Below are 16553 nucleotides of genomic sequence, written 5' to 3' on the forward strand. Positions count from 1 at the left end.
ACCCAAGTAAATAAATGTTCCTACTTTCTTCGGTGTCATCACTGATCAAGGCACAGCTCAATCCAGCCTCAAAATCACCCCCTAGAGTGGCTTACAATGTGTGACTTGAATATCCTATGAAATCAATTTGTGAAGACAAATGCATTTCAAACAATATTATTTAAAGTCATTAAGACTAACTTACTAGCCTAAAATCACCTGTATAATATTGTATTAACCTTGGTAATAATTTTGTGCCTCGGGACATGACAAGCACCACTGACCTCATTTTGCATGCTGTCAACCTAGAGAAATGGGAATGTGAGTGACTGTCTGAATTTTCAGACACCAGGTGTGAAAGGAGGATTAGGACACAAATTTTCTAAAATTTCTGTGATCAGCTTAACACTGCACTGCCTCCTACACTTACCCAACAGAATTCTGTGGTTTCAAGACTTTAGCACCCAAGGTAAACTTTATTTATCTATCTTTTCTCATTGTCATCTTTTCCTCTTTCACTGCAGTTTTCTTTAGTCACTCAACTTTGTTTCAGAGCCTTATAAATTCCTTCCTCAGCAAAAAGCCTCCTTTCAGCACATTTTAACTTCCCAACCAGGCTTTCCTTTCCCGATTTTCCTGTGGTTTCTTTGAAGGACACTATCTTTAAAGACCTACCCCACTATTTGTGCATGTGTGTGTGTGTGCACATGCTAAGTTGCTTCAGTTGTGTCCCACTCTATAAGATCCTGTGGGCTGTAGCCCACCAGGCTCCTCTGTCCATAGGATTCTCCATGCAAGAATACTGGAGTGGATTGCCATGCCCTCCTCCAGGGGATCTTCCTGACCTAGGGGCTAAACCTGAGTCTCTTATGTCACGTGGATTGGCAGGCAAGTTCTTTACCACTGGCACCACCTGGGAAGCCCCCATACCTTTGGAGAAACCTTATATACCAAACGTTTTAAAGAGCTATAGATTTTATTTCTATTTTTGTTGACAATATATTATGTAATCACCATACTTAAAGTGGTAAAAATGCCAGCAATGCTGAACTTGCTTAAGTAATACTTGAAGTTCCATTTTTCACATTCCTGATTTTATTTTTTCGCTTATAGAAACCTGAGGTAGAGGAACAAGTCTCCTTAAATTTTTCCACAATTTTGCCCCAAAATCCAAGAATTATTTTCACTGATGTGGTGTGAAAACACACATCTGCTGTTACTATAAGTATTTGTGTCTAAATGTATGTAATATTACATTTTATTTACAATGAAATTATTTTCATAAATATATATATTTCCTGGAGAAAGAAATGGCAACCCACTCCAGTATTCTTGCCTGGAGAATCCCATGGACAGAGGAGCCTGGTGGGCTATAGTCCATGGGGTCACAAAGAGTCAGACACTACTGAGTGAGTAATACTTATTTTCATAAAACTGTTTAAAGTTAACTTGTGTGCTTTAAACTATTTTTTAATTTATCAATAAAATTGCTATTTGTGAGGAGGTTATGTCTATCAATACGGCAGGCAAGATAACTTTCACTTCACTTCACCTTGTGGAGAAGTCTCATCTTTATAATATAGGTTTCTCCCATCACAAACATGGTTCTATCTCTCCTTTCATTCACATTTTATTTTATATTTTTGAGCTATTTTTCCATGAATAATTTGCACATATATTTGTTGGTTTATTCATACCTCAGTCGTGTCCAACTCTTTGCAACCCTATGGATTGTAGCCTGCCAGCCTCCTCTTTCCATACGATTCTCCAGGCAAGAATACTGGAGTAGGTTGCCATGTCCTCCTCCAGGGGATTTTCCTTACCCAGGGATGGAACCCGCATCTCTATGTCTCCTTCATTAGCAGGTGGGTTCATGGCAGCCCACCCTGGTACTCTTGCCTGGAAAATCCCATGGAGGGAGGATCCTGGTAGGCTACAGTCCATGGGGTGGCAGAGTCGAGTAATGAGCGACTTCACTTTCACTTTTTTTTCTTTACACTAGCACCACCTGGGAAACTCCTTATTCATACAAAAGAACCTTATAGTTTGAGTAGCTCCTAGAGATATGAATATGATTTATCCTGATTTCCTATTTGGCCATTGCTGTGGTTGAAAATCCTAGTTATTTGATGAATTTTCTATTCACCAAAAATTAGCAAATTATTTTCGATTTTTCCATTGTTTTCATATGAAAAAAGTGAAAGTGAAAGTTGCTCAGTCGTGTCTGATTCTTTGTGACCCCATGGACTATACAGTCCATGGGATTCTCCAGGCCAGAATACTGGAGTGGGTACCCTTTCCCTTCTCCAGGGGATCTTCCCAACCCAGGTCTCCCGCATTACAGGTGGATTCTTTAGCAACTGAGCCACAAGGGAAGTCCAAGAACACTGGAGTGGGTAGCCTATCCCTTCTCCATCAGATCTTCCCAACCCAGGAATTGAACTGGGGTCTCCTGCATTGCAGATGGATTCTTTACCAGCTGAACTACCAGGGAAGCCCCAATATGACATGATAAAATTAATTTTAAATTCTCCCTTCTCATCTTCATTTCTTGGTGATTTCTGTATGCCTTGCAAAGGGCCCTGCTGGGGACCCCAGACCTCTGAAACCAGCTGCATCTCCCCCTGCTCCTCTCCCTCAGTCAGCATGGATAGAGCATCACTGAAGAGTAAGATCAGGACACGTCCCCTCCACCACATCCTCTATTTATGAACCAAGGGGTGTGGCAGGTGACACCATGTGATCTTATATATTCATCTTGAATGTACAGATGTGTTCTTTTTCATTAGGCACAACCACAAGTTACCTGAAATCTGGCAGATCAACCAATCTGAGACCTGCTTTGTAATCTGAGTGATGGCTCTTGAATAGAAGTGAAGACATGGAGTCACATCCATACCCAGCCCTTTTCTTGGTGTTAGAAGTGTGGGGAGCAGAGAATCAAGGCTTGCAGAGGACAGAGGATAACCATGGTTACCTCAGTCAGTTCAGTTCAGTTGCTCAGTCATGTCCGACTCTTTGCGACCCCATGGACTTCAGCACACCAGCCCATGGTTACATGAAGTGTCCCAAATTAAAGCATGTATGGAAACATAAAAGTGAGATGAAAGGAAGAATTTAAAAACCACCACAATGTTGTAAAGTAATTAGCCACCAATTAAAATAAATAAATAAAATGTAAAAAATAATAAATAAATACAATGTCAAAACAGATATGTTAATAACAAAACCTGATATGAGGGGAATGGAAGAAAAACAGAAGTATGGGCAAGTGGACCAGAGCGTTGTGAAATATATGATAGACTAATTCCCTTAGAGCAAAACAGAGTAGTAATTTTGTTTAATTAATTCTGGTGACCATGATTAATTTGTGTTTGTATTGAAAGTCACCTCCAGTCTGTTTAGAAGTAGATTATTATATGTCATGAAAAAATAAAAGGCCATCATTAACAATAAAGTCCTCCTTGGTGGTGTTTTTTAACAACCAATTTTTGACAAGTTTAACCGCCCCACCAAAAGGGCCCTGACACATTACAGAAAATTGCAGGCACAGTATGTAATATAAATCTTCTCTTTAAATAGTAAACAGAGACCTTGTGCTTGGAGGGTCAGCAAAATCAGAAAGTGCATGATCCATTGTATCCTTGGATCAGTCAAGATTAACCAGTCTCCACTCAGGCAGCTCAAGGTTTTCTGGAACACAGCTCAAAGATTTCACAAAGGGGAAAAGATGCTGCATAAGAAAAGGTCAGTGCAAATTAGAATGAATATTCACCCTTATAAAATTTCCATGGACCAGATGACAAGTCCAATATTTATTGCTCATATAACTTTTGAAAAACTGTTCGGTGGCATTTGTTACATTCACCATATGGTGTAAACACCACTCTATTTAGTTTCACAGTGTTCTTGTCAGCCTCAAAGAAAACCACAAGCCAACTAAGCAATCACTCCCTTCCCCCTCTTTCAGCCCCTGGCAGCCACCAGTCTACTTTCTCCTCTGAATTTGCCTGTTTGAAGAGTTTCATAAAAATGAGATCATATAGCACCTGACCTTCTGTATCTGACTTCTATCATTTAGCATAGTATTTTAAACATCCTTCCACATTGCAGAATGTATGGGCCCTCCCACCATCTTTACAGCTGACTAGTATTCTATTGCATGTTTCTTAATTCTTAATGTATGCTCAGTGGTATCCAACTCCTTGTGACCCCATGGAGTGTAGTCCATCAGGCTACTCTGTCCATGGGATTTCCCAGGCAAGAATAGTGGAGTAGATTGCCATTTCCTACTTCATCTATCTATGTGTATTTTGTTTATCCATTAATCCATTGATGGATATTAAAATATTTCCACATTTTGGCTACTAGAAATGTGCTGCTATAAACAAATGTGTATAAATATTTGTTTGAGTATCTGTTTTCAATTCTTCAGCATATATACCTAAAAGTAGAGCTGTGCTAATTCTGTTTAACATTTTGAGGTAACACCAATGTATTTTCCAGAGCTATATCATTTTACAATCCAAGAATTTATGAGAGTTTCATTTTGTCCACATCCTTACACAATTTGTTTTAATAATAATAATAATAGCTATCCAGTGGGGGTAAGGGGGCTTCCCTGGTGGCTCAGACAGTAAAGAATCTGCCTGCAATGCAGGAGACCTGAGTCTGATCCCGGGGTCGGGACGATCCCCTGGAGAAGGGAATGGCAACCCACTCTAGTATTCTTGCTTGGCAAATCCCAGGAAAAGAGGGGACTGGTGGACTATAGTCCACAGGATTGGAAAGATTTAGACATGACTGAGTGGCTAACACTAATAAGTGTGAAATTGAAACAGAAGAGAATCCTTTTGTCCTTGTCCCCCCATCCCCTGCCTGCCTTTTGTCTGTAGAAAAACATTAGCCAAAGAATAAGTTTAATCAGAGAAATGAGAAAATGCAGAAACAAAAGAAAACAGCCTAAGAAGACTAAATAATAATAGTTTAGTCATTAAGTAAACATTTAGTGCCTCTTCATGGGACATAGATAATATTCTGAGTCATATCCTGTGAGCAGGATCCTTATGGATCCTTTAGTATCCTTATGGATACTAAAACCTCTCCCCAACAAGTGGAAGAAGCTAACTATATGTTGACCACACTGTAGCCATGACATAACCTGCTACAACTCTGAGAATTGACCCAAAGAAACGGGAACAAACTGATCCAACCCTGGAACTGAAACTGTACCTAAAACAATCAAGAGGATGCTTTTCAGACCACTGATGACCAATTTCAAGATGACCTTCAGAGCTGACTGTGCTGTTTCTGCATGGAAGCCCCTCCCTCCATCTATAAAAGCTCTTGCCCACGGATTGTCATTGGCAGGTCAGCGGGTCAGGGGGAGAGGGACTCTATCCTTGGACAGCAGTCCACCCCACTGCCCCAGTTGTCAGCCTCCAACATAAAAAGCAAACTTTCCTTTCGACCAACTTGTCTCTTTTTTGGCTTTTGAGGAGTGAGCAGCTGGACCCCTACTTTTGACAACAAAGACTCTGATGCTGGGAGGGATTGGGGGCAGGAGGAGAAGGGGACGAGAGAGGATGAGATGGCTGGATGGCATCATGACTGACTCAATGGATGTGAGTCTGAGTGAACTCCGGGAGTTGGTGATGGACAGGGAGGCCTGGCGTGCTGTGATTCATGGGGTCGCAAAGAGTCGGACATGACTGAGCGACTGAACTGAACTGAACTTTCTAATTTTAATGAAGATGAGCACCTTTTCATACACTGAACAACTGTATTTTTTTTTAAGAGTTGTCTATTTCACTTACATATAAATGAATTACTGATAAGGAAGAACTTATCAATGTTTCTTCCACTTCACTATTTGTTTTCTATATATCTTATGCCCCTCATGGTTTCCATTTCCTCCAGTACTTCCTTCTTTTGTGTCTAATTGTTTTGTTGTGTGTGTGTATGTATTGCACCATTTTGATTCCCTTTTCATATTCTTTTCTGAATTATCTTCAGATATTTTTCTAGAGTTTCTCATGGAGTTTCCTTTAATATCCTAAATTTACAACAATCTAGTCTTAATTGATACCAAGTTAGCTTCAACAATGTGTAAAAATCTGTTCCTATACAAATCTGGTTTCCCATTACGTTGTTATTGCCACAAACTATATCTTTATATATTGCACACCCATTAACATAGACATACAATTATTATTTGATGCACTTGTTTCTTTAAATCATATAGATAACAGAATGAGGAATTAGAAGCCAAAAAATCAACAGTGTTGGTTTTATATTTTGCAGTTATCTGTATAGCAGAGCTCTTTATTTTTTCATATAGCTTTGAGTTACTGTTTTTGTCATAGTTCACTTCAAGGTGATGGACTGACTCCTTTTAGCATTACTCATAGGGTAAGTCTACTAATGATGAACTCCCTCAGCTTTTATTTATCTGAAACTGTCTCTTTTTTTTCCTCCATTTTTAAAGAATTTTGATGGATATAAAATCTTTGGTTAACAGGTTTGTTTGTTTGTTTTTCCTTTAAGCACTTCAAAAATGTCATGCCACTTTCTTCAAGCCTCGGTGGTTTCTGATGAGAAATTGCCTGTTGATCCTATTGGAAATCTCTTGTATATGAGTTATTTCTCTCTTGATGCTTTCAAAATTCTCTTTGTCTTTTGACAAGTTGATCATATGTCTCAGTAAGTGTCTCTTTGTGTTCATCCTTATTAGAATTCATTGAGATTTTTTGATGTGTAATTTCATGCATTTGTAAAATTTGGGAGGTTTCAGCCTTTAGTTCTTCAAAGATTCTTATTGCCCAATTCTCTCTTTCCTCTCCTTCTAGGACTCCAATTATGAATACATTCATATTCTTGTTGGTGTTTCATAGACTCTGTTCATTTTCTCATTCTTTTCTTTCAGTTCCTCGTACTGGATCATCCAATTGATCTATTTCAGGTTCATGGATTCCTTCTTCTGCCTGCTCAAACATTTAGTCAAAAATCTCTATTGATGTTTTCTCTCTTTTTTTTAGTTATTGTAATTTGGGGTCTTCTTGGATGGTGCTAGTGGTAAAGAACCTGTCTGCCAAGTCAGGAAACACAAGATACATGGGTGCGATCCCTGGGTAGGGAAGATGCCCTGGAGAAAGAAATGACAACCCACTTCAGTATTCTTTCCTGGGAAATCCCATAGAGAGAGGAGCCTGGTGGGCTATAGTCCATGGGGCTGCAAAGAGTCAGATATGACTGACTGACTAAGCACATTGTATTAATAAATTTCAGCTCCAGAATTTCTATTTTGTTCTTTTTTAATAATTTCTATCTCTACTGATATTTTCTATTTGATCATTTATTTTTGTCCTTATTTTTTCTCTTGTCTCTGAGAATATTTAAAGTAATTGATTTAAAGTTTTTGCTTAGTAAGTCCAACATCTGTATTTATTCAGGAACAGATTCTATTATTGCTTTGTAATTGCATCATATCTTCTTGTTCTTTCACCTGCTACCTGATTTTGATGGAAAACTGGACATTTTGAATATTATGGTAACTCTGAAAATCACATTCTTCTCTTTCCTAAGGGTTTGGAAGCTTTGTTGTTGTTGTTTCACTTCAGTTCTTTGCTTTCTGTGGGCTGTATGCTTGTTTAGTGAATTTGCCAAACTAATTTTGTAAGGTCTGTATTCTTTGTCATATGTGATCTGTGAAGTCTCTATTCCTTTACTTATGTCTAGCTAGTGTTTTGACAGAAATTTCATTGAGTACTAGGAAAAGAAAGGAAGCAGGGAAGGATAGAAAGAAGGAAGGGAGGGAGGGAGGAGGAGGAAATAAAGAAGAAATAAATAAAAAGAAAAAGGAAAAATCCTCCAGTCTTTGTGAGTTGGCTTTGTTTGGGGCACTCCATCAGCCAGCACCTGGCCAGGCTTTTTACAGTTCTGCTTCTGTCTTCACATTCTGCTTGCATCATGCAGGTGGAAGCTTAGAGTCTTTGAAGGTCTTATCTGAGCCTGCACCCTCTGTACAGACATGAACATGCTCTCCAAACTCCCCAGTGTACACGGACATTTTTCAGGGCCTTAATTCACCAAAGAATGCTTTCCCCAGATTTTTCTCACAGATTTTCAGTTAATCTATTGTTCATTTCAACTATAATCTTTCACTCCAGGAATCTGCGTGTTTTTCATTCATTGTATAATGTTCTCAAAGAATGCCCACGAGTTTTACATCCTAAGTTGCTGGTTAGCTGAAACAAAGGTTAGTGGCTTGCATCTTTTCTTCAGATCACCCCGGACAGACTAGAACAGACAAACAAACTCCATGGGTGAGGTTTGTTCTGCTCTCCCTGGACCCAGGAATCAGGATCCCACACTGGGAAGGAGGGATGCCATCTTTAAGAATGACCCCACACCAGGAAAGGGTTGAGTTAAGCACAAACAAAACAGCCATGGGACTTTCCTACCATTTGCAAGTTGCTTTTTTTTTTTTTTATTCAGCACTTGCTTTGTTCCTATAATCCCTTGGTTATTTCCCAGAGTTCTGAAAACTGATGCTGTCAAACTTCCCCCCAATATTTTGGTGCTCTGTACCAGGCTAAGCCCTGGGAAGTTTCCTCTGCTCTTTTCACTTGGTGTAACTGGCTTCTCTGACTTAAGCCTACAGTCAAGAGACTAGAGTCAACACTCCCTATATAGTAAGATGACCCAGTACACTGCATTATTTGAAGATAAAAAATACTGTTCAATGGACATCAGTTCTGATATCTCAATAAAATAGATGTCACACTATTTCAAAGACCCTTTGATTATACTATATGAGGATTTAAAGGACTAAGTAGAGAAATCTTCCCCACAGAGCCTTTGTGAAGACACAGCATGCCTCCTGCAGAGAAGTCTTCATCCACAGTCACTAATGGAACACGGAAAACTAAGAATTAGTGAACTTATTCTAATAAATAAAAGCTGTGTTCAAGGCATGCAAAGACCAAGACAGAGACCAGAGCAACTCTCAATGAGATATTTTCAGGTAAGCAGTGAAATTGATGACAAAAAAATCTGATATTATTCCATCTCTACTCTGCTTTTCTCCAATGCACACAGTTGTTGATAACTTTTACATGAGCAACTTAATTAGGTGGCCACAGAGTAAACTGAGGTTCAAAGAGGCTGATGACTCCTCAGTAAGACAAAGACCATTGATGTAATCCCAGGTCAAATGACTCTAAAGCCTATTTCTATTACATTTTGATGATCCTTCATATCTATGAAATTACCTTTTCCCTTAAGAAACAAAATTTATGAAGACTTCAGGTATTTCCTTGCACTAGGTGCTTTCAAGCCAACTACATCCTTGCAGGAGGCTGCACCACTCCCCTGCTGACTCACTTCTTTGGTGACTGCAGTCTCATTGTGATTCATGCCCTTTGGCTGTATCCCAGCCCAGGACCAGCCCCAGCCTCCCTGCCCTTGTGGGGTGAAGGTCCAGGCAGAGTTTGACCTTGACTCAGCTCATGTACCATCGATCATGGATGATGTTGCCTAGTTGCTAGAACAGTCATCACTCACTGACAAATGGTCTAAGTCATGTGTCTTTGGTTCAGAATTTCTATTGTCACTGGAAATTTCCAATGATTCATTGAAAATCATGTTCTTCTGAATGCCAGGAATGGTATCATTTTTCAGTTAAATCTCATCATTGGGATTGGTAAGAAATGACCTCTCAGAAATATTTCAGAAACTTTTGGATGACTTCAAAAATTTAAATAACTAAGTAAAAAAGAAAGATGGAAATATAGATCAAGAAGTCTTCAGTGTTCACATTTTTTTAACAAGCCATTCAAATTTTATTAAGAGCATATTACACATCAAGATTTGTATATTTGAATTATATGATGGCATTTTGAAATAGTTACCACTTGAATGATTGGAATAGTTCTCCTTACTCATGGAATACTATATTTGACTTTTTCATGAGGAATTAGCTACATGATCTAAATTCATTTCTTCATCATATATAATCAGCAGTCAGTAGATATTTCAAATGAATTAACATATAGTTGGAGGAACTACAAACTTCTCAGAAATGACTTTCAACATATCATTTTCAACTTTCTTAAAATAACATGAAATGCTATCACCCCTTTACAGAGTGACAAAGTAAGGATGAGAGTGACAACAAGTGAGAGAGAGAGAGAATCTGATAGAAATACTGATTATATCTTCTAAAATAAGAGGATTCTTAGACTGTAAGTCTCCTCTGTTTCCTGCAGGTCTTAAAAGGCCAAGACCACCAAGTTGAGGTTGACTAGGCCAATCAGGTTTTTAGCTACCTTCTGCTAGAATAAACTAATGAACTTTTGGTAGATGCATGTTTATTTGAAATTCAGGAATCCCAGAAACAGTGTATGTGCTGCCTCTATGCAGGAGACCTGGGTTCCATCCCTGGGTTGGGAAGAGCCCCTGGAGAAAGGAAATACTACTCACTCCAGTATTCTGGCCTGGAGAATTCCATGAACTATATAGTCCATGGGGTCACAAAGAGTCGGACATGAATGAGCGACTTTCACTTTCACTTTGATAAATATGTGTTTATTTGAAATTCAGGAATCCCACAAAAAGTGACTGCGCTGCCTCTATCCTTATACAGAACTAAAATTATATATTAAAATGTAAATATATGTGTACTAAAATTTTAAAACAAAACAAATAATCCAATAAAAATTAGACAAGATATTTCACCAGAGCATTCACAAAATATATAAATGGCCATTAGCACATGGAAAGAGCATAATTCATCAGGGAAATGAAAACTAAATCTGTAATGAGCTATAAATATATACACTAGTATGGCAAAAAGCATTGACAAGGAAGTTGAGGGGTATCATGGCTTTATAAGATTTTTTTTTAAGTCCATGGTGAACTATTTAATCATACTCATAAGTGACAATATATTTCTTTATATTCTCTGATAAAATTATAAATTAATTCTGTCTTTGAATCTGTGCTCTTATGTAAATTAAATATTTAAATTCAACTGTTTTCATCAAAAGAAAGGTGATCAGAAACTGCAAACAGACATTTGTGGTTTTTTGCATAATGATTACATATTGAATCAAAATATTATACAAGGTTCTTTGGGTACTTAACAGTAATGGAGAAAGAAAGGAGAATTCAGAAATCTGCCATAAATCAGTGATACACCTCCATACATTTTCTACAAAAGAATATGGTAAGACTATTATAAAAGCATTGGTTTGATATTAAATGCAATTTGAGGGCAAAGGGATATAAAATTGTCTATAACTTTGAGAACCATGTTAAGATTCAAAAATGTCTGCATCTATCACTGCTGAGTTTTTATTATATGTTCAGTTATATACTTCACTGTAAAAACTATCTAAGCTCACTTTAGTCTTTGAAAATTTGACATTTATTATCAGAAAAGGAAGAACAAGGAAATGGAAGGAATAGAAAAAGTTTTCTCCAAAAAAGACTTTTAGTTGAAAATAAGAAAAAATATGTTCTTTTTTTCCCTTAGGAGAGTTAAACAGCAGAAAGTGAGGAGATGGTTGATAATTAAATATCTTTCTGTTATACATCATCCTTTGGGCTGTTTAATTCTGAAAATGACAATGCAATTTTAAGCTGATATCAATGAGTTTTTGCTTAGAATGGTAAAGATGTGAAAAAATTATTTCTTCCATCTTGCATGTAAAATTTTAATTTACATGACATTTGTGTATGCCAAATGATAAGCCAGATATGAATTATTGTGCAACATAGCCAGAGAGGAGGACAGTAAATCAGTAGCAGCTCCAGAAATTTCTATGATAGTGGGAATATTCTAAACCATTCACCATCCAATAAGAGAGTTATTCACATTTGGTTACTGAGCATCAGAAAAAGTTGCTAGTGCAAATGAAAAGCTGAAGTTTTAGTTTAATTTTAATTTAAATAGCTATGTGTGGCTAACATATGCCTTATTGATTGAGTAGACAACTGAAGTGCAATACTTTCATTTTAGATACAAAGACGTTGAAAAGCAGAGATATCTTGCTCAAAAATACAACAAAGTTGGCAGAAACAATAGCAGACATGCCATCATATTATTGGCTCCCTAATTGGATCAACTGATAAAGAATCTGCCTGCCATTGCAGGAGATGCAGACAGGAGACATGGGTTCAATCCCTGGATTGAGAAGATCCCCTGAAGGAGGAAATGGCAACCCACTCCAGTACTCTTGCCTGGGAAATTCCATGGACAGAGGAGCCTGGTGGGTTACACTTCAAAGCTGCAAAGAGTTAGACATGACTGAGCAGGCACATAAGTAATGAGAAGTAAACACAGGCACTAAGCAAGGGTGAACAAGCATGTCAAACTGTTCTAGATGCAAACAAGGGTGTGTGTGTGTGTGTGTGAGTGTGTGTATGCATGTGCACTCAGTCATATCCGATTCTTTGTGATGCCATAGACTGTAGCCCAGCAGTTTCTTCAGTCCATGGGATTTTCCAGGCAAGAATACTGGAGTGGGTTGCCATTTCCTTCTCTAGGGGGTCTTCCTGACCCAAGGATTGAACCCAAGTCTCTCGTGTCCCCTGCGTTGGCAGGCAGATTCTTCATCATTGCTGCCACCTAGAAAGCCCATAGCAAGGATACAAGCACTGTAACTCAGTACCTGCCTACTCTACAGGGTGACGTCACCACAGGTCTAGTTACCATCTATCACCCTGTCATTGATCCCCTTCACCCATTTTGCCCACCCGAAACACCCTTCCCCCTGGTAATCACTAATCTGATCTCTGAATCCCTGAGTTTTTAACAAGACTACTTAGATATCACTCACTCTGATTCCTTTTACAAAACTTTGAAGTTCTGATGGTCTCATATTCAGAGACAATTAATTCAGAAAGCACTTTAGAAGAGAGAAAAGGGAGATGGGGAGAAAGATATTAAATGTTCTTCTTGGAGAATTAGGTTTGAGGTTATTTTACTAAGGGCAAAAGCATATTTAATAGGTAATAATAGCCCACATGAGGTTATGATATTATGATTGAGTTTGCTCTATAATTAAATGCTTAAATCATTATCATTGTGTGATAAGATTTCCCAAAATGCCCAAATACCTAACCTTAGCTCAACAAACATTTGTGTGAAGACCTGATTGATACGACTCTGAGACGTTTACAGAACAGTAATCTGAAACGCCACAAGCTACAGCACAGATACTGCGTGACCAAGAAACAGAGAATGCAAGTCGGCAGAGACAGAAACTGAGACTTCTGTGCAGAGACTACAGGAGAAATGTAAGAGGTGGTGCAAGATACACCCTGGGTCTTGAAATACATTCTAGTTCTCTAACTCAGAAAATCCCTGGGGTATTTGAATTTGATGAGACATTGCTACTTTGCATAAGCATAATAAAAAATAAGTAATTTATTTTCTTATTCATTTAAGTGAAATGTATTTGTTTAGTTTACACAAATTTATTTTCAATTAAATACTCCTAATTAATTCATGACAATAATGCCCTTTCTCATGTCCTCAGGCAATGAAAACCCTCAGTGTCCTCCATTACTTTTCTGACCCCATTTCTTCTATGATGCTTTCCGCAATACTAGGTTCTCATGCATATCTTGTTCCTCTGCACATCAGAAGAGTTACTGGCTTCATTACTGATTTTGACACTGAATTTTCTTCCCTTTTAATGGAGTATGTTTTAATTCTGTATCAGGCTACGCTTTGGTCTCTTCAGTTGGATTACAGTAAAAATAGTGGTATTTCTACCAATAACAGTAGCAGAGCTATTAGAAAAATGTTGCTGCTCCTTAAACAGGAACATGTAATAGTCCCCCAGAGGATTACTGAATACACATCTTACGAAAAGTAGAATGTAAAACCCTGAACTTGGAATTTATCAGATTATCCTAGCACACATGAATGTTAAAATTATTTGTAGCACAACTGGGTACCTAATGCAACCACCTAGATCTGAATCCCTTTATATATCTTCCAAAAAAACATGTTAGAGAATACAATAACAAGTAAATCATGTCTTCAGGTCAACAGGAACACAGAGGACACTATTAAAAAACTGTGAGTAGAAAAATACACCTTAATTTTCACTAGCATCCTCTCTCAATCTTTCAAAACACTCTTTGCAAAGGATTAGGTCAGTCATCTGGCAAATTTGCATGGAGAGAATTAAACAGCCTAAGTGTGGGTTAAAATGACCTGCCAGAAAATGTGAAGTTTTGTGTAGATAAGATCACCAACTAAAGAGAAGGAACTGGAAGCCTGCTCAAAAGTCCTGTAAAGTGAAAATTATGGGAGAGAAAGGAGTTATTAATGAAAGGACAGAAGAGGCCTCCTTTGAATGCTTGAATATACAGGAGGGAGAATAGAAAGAGAGGAACTTCCTTAGTGATCCAGTGGCTAAGAACCCACCTGGCAATGCAGGTGACAAGTGTTTGATACCTGACTGGGGCACTAGATAGCCTATGCTTGTTGGGGGACTAAGCCCACACATCTCAACTAGAGAGTCTGTGTGCCCTGATGAAAGACCCCACAGACGAAGGTGGGAAGGTGAGGCAATGAAGATGTAGCCAAATGAATATTTTAAAAAGAGAGAGAAAGGGTAATGTTAGCCAAATGCAGAGTAAGCAGCTGACAGTATCTATTGAAGCTACATGTGAATTACTCAGCAATTTTTCTTCCAAAAGTTTATACTGAAGATACGTATACATACAACACACTAGCATTCAGCTGTAGAAAAAATTTTCTATGAACTGAAAGAGTAATTTCTAGGGTATATTGTTCAATGGAAAGAAACAAAGTGCAAAATCATATCTACATTGCAAAAGGAAAAAAAAAGAGGAAGAGAATATGAATGTGCTTTGAGAAAGGGAAAGAGAGACGGGAAGGTGATCCAGAAACTAATGACACCAATTACCTGGAAAAAGTGGATGGACCTTGGGGGAAGGGAGGGGGTGAAAGGTTGTTGTTGAACCACGCAAAGACACTGGGATCCTTGGCCTCTGGAGGAGAAGAATTCAATCCGGGGCCAGAGGCGAGGCTTGGTCACTCAGAGCTTTTGTGTAATAAAATTTTATTAAAGTGTGAAGGAGATAGAGAAAGCTTCGGATGTAGACATCAGAAGCGAGTAGAAAGAGTACCCGCTTGCTTAGTGTTAGCAATGGAGTTATATACTCTCCAAAGAATGTCTGGAGGTTGTAGAGACCTCAACAGACCTACTCCCATAATTTACATTTTAAGATAACAGGACTAGCCAGAAGGTTTAATCCAGAGACTGTCCTCAGTCAGGATACATTGTTATATAATCCTAAGGAATGTAGAGGAAAAAAAAGTTTGTCCTTTCTTCCTCCATGAGAATTCCAGACCCCTCTCTCCTTGGGTACCCCTAGACCTGCCTAGGAAATGACTCTCTCAGGGGGCAGGTGGGTGATATTTTCCTGAGAATTAATTTTCCCAAAGTTTTGACATTTGGAACATTGCTCACATTGTACATACACAAAAATAATAAAACAAAAGAGGATAGGGATAAAATCTGAAATGGAGTTCAAGCAGAAATATATGAGTCTAATTGATTTTCTAAAAAATAACAAAACTAAATTTAAGGGGAAAGCACTAAAAGAAAACCAAAAACGTAACTCAAATAACTTTTGAATGTAGTATATTAACTTTATGCCCTCAAGGTAAATACTAAAATAACTTTCAAAATGCTGAACCTTGGTGCATCATTTTTCCACAGAAGTATGAGACAAGAATTCTAAAACTACGTACTGTGCTTTCTAGGAGTAAACAAGCAAGTATATGTGAAGGATAATTGGAAATCGGAGTTTTATTGGGGGGCTTGTTTTGTGTTTTTACTATTTTAGAAATAAGTTTACAAAGAAAATCCACTGGACAGAGGAGCCTGGCAGGCTATAGTCCATGGGGTTGCAAAGAGAGTCAGTCTCAACTCAAACAACAACAAATATCGAAAGGGAAGATTAGAATAAACCTGGTGGTTTGAATTGGAATTTTATGAATTAGAGTAAATCCTTGTTTTGTAAAGTTGTAGCTTAATAGAGTGCTATTAATAAATGAATTCTTTTTTCCAATTTTTGCTTGTTGAGATTTTTTTACCTTTCCCAGAAATAAACTTTTATTATTACCAGATTTTTACTGTTGAATCTCCTCACTTATCAACTTTCAGCATGATTAATTGTATAGTTGCAGCTGAGAAACCAAGATTAAAATGAAAATTCAGCCCCCACGTTGGTAAGTAGTCTAAATGTTCAAGTTTTTTCCCTTTATATCTATATATTTAACATGTCTAGGTGTTTAAAACTTACTCTAGTGCACATTATATGACAGTATATGCGAATATATGATTCCATTGAAACAACTAAAGTGTTTTCACATTTTTTTATTTTTCATTTGTCTTATTGTAGGGGAAGAAAATCTCCCTCTCTCTTTTTGAGTTATTAGCTGAGATCCCTGTAATAAAAACCAGGCTAACAAGAGAAAAACAAGCACGTTTGTTAGCATGTCTGCCTTGTGTTCCTATGGGAGA

The sequence above is a fragment of the Bubalus bubalis genome, chromosome 22 (genome assembly GCF_019923935.1).
Source record: "Bubalus bubalis isolate 160015118507 breed Murrah chromosome 22, NDDB_SH_1, whole genome shotgun sequence".
NCBI classification, from domain to species: domain Eukaryota; kingdom Metazoa; phylum Chordata; class Mammalia; order Artiodactyla; family Bovidae; genus Bubalus; species Bubalus bubalis.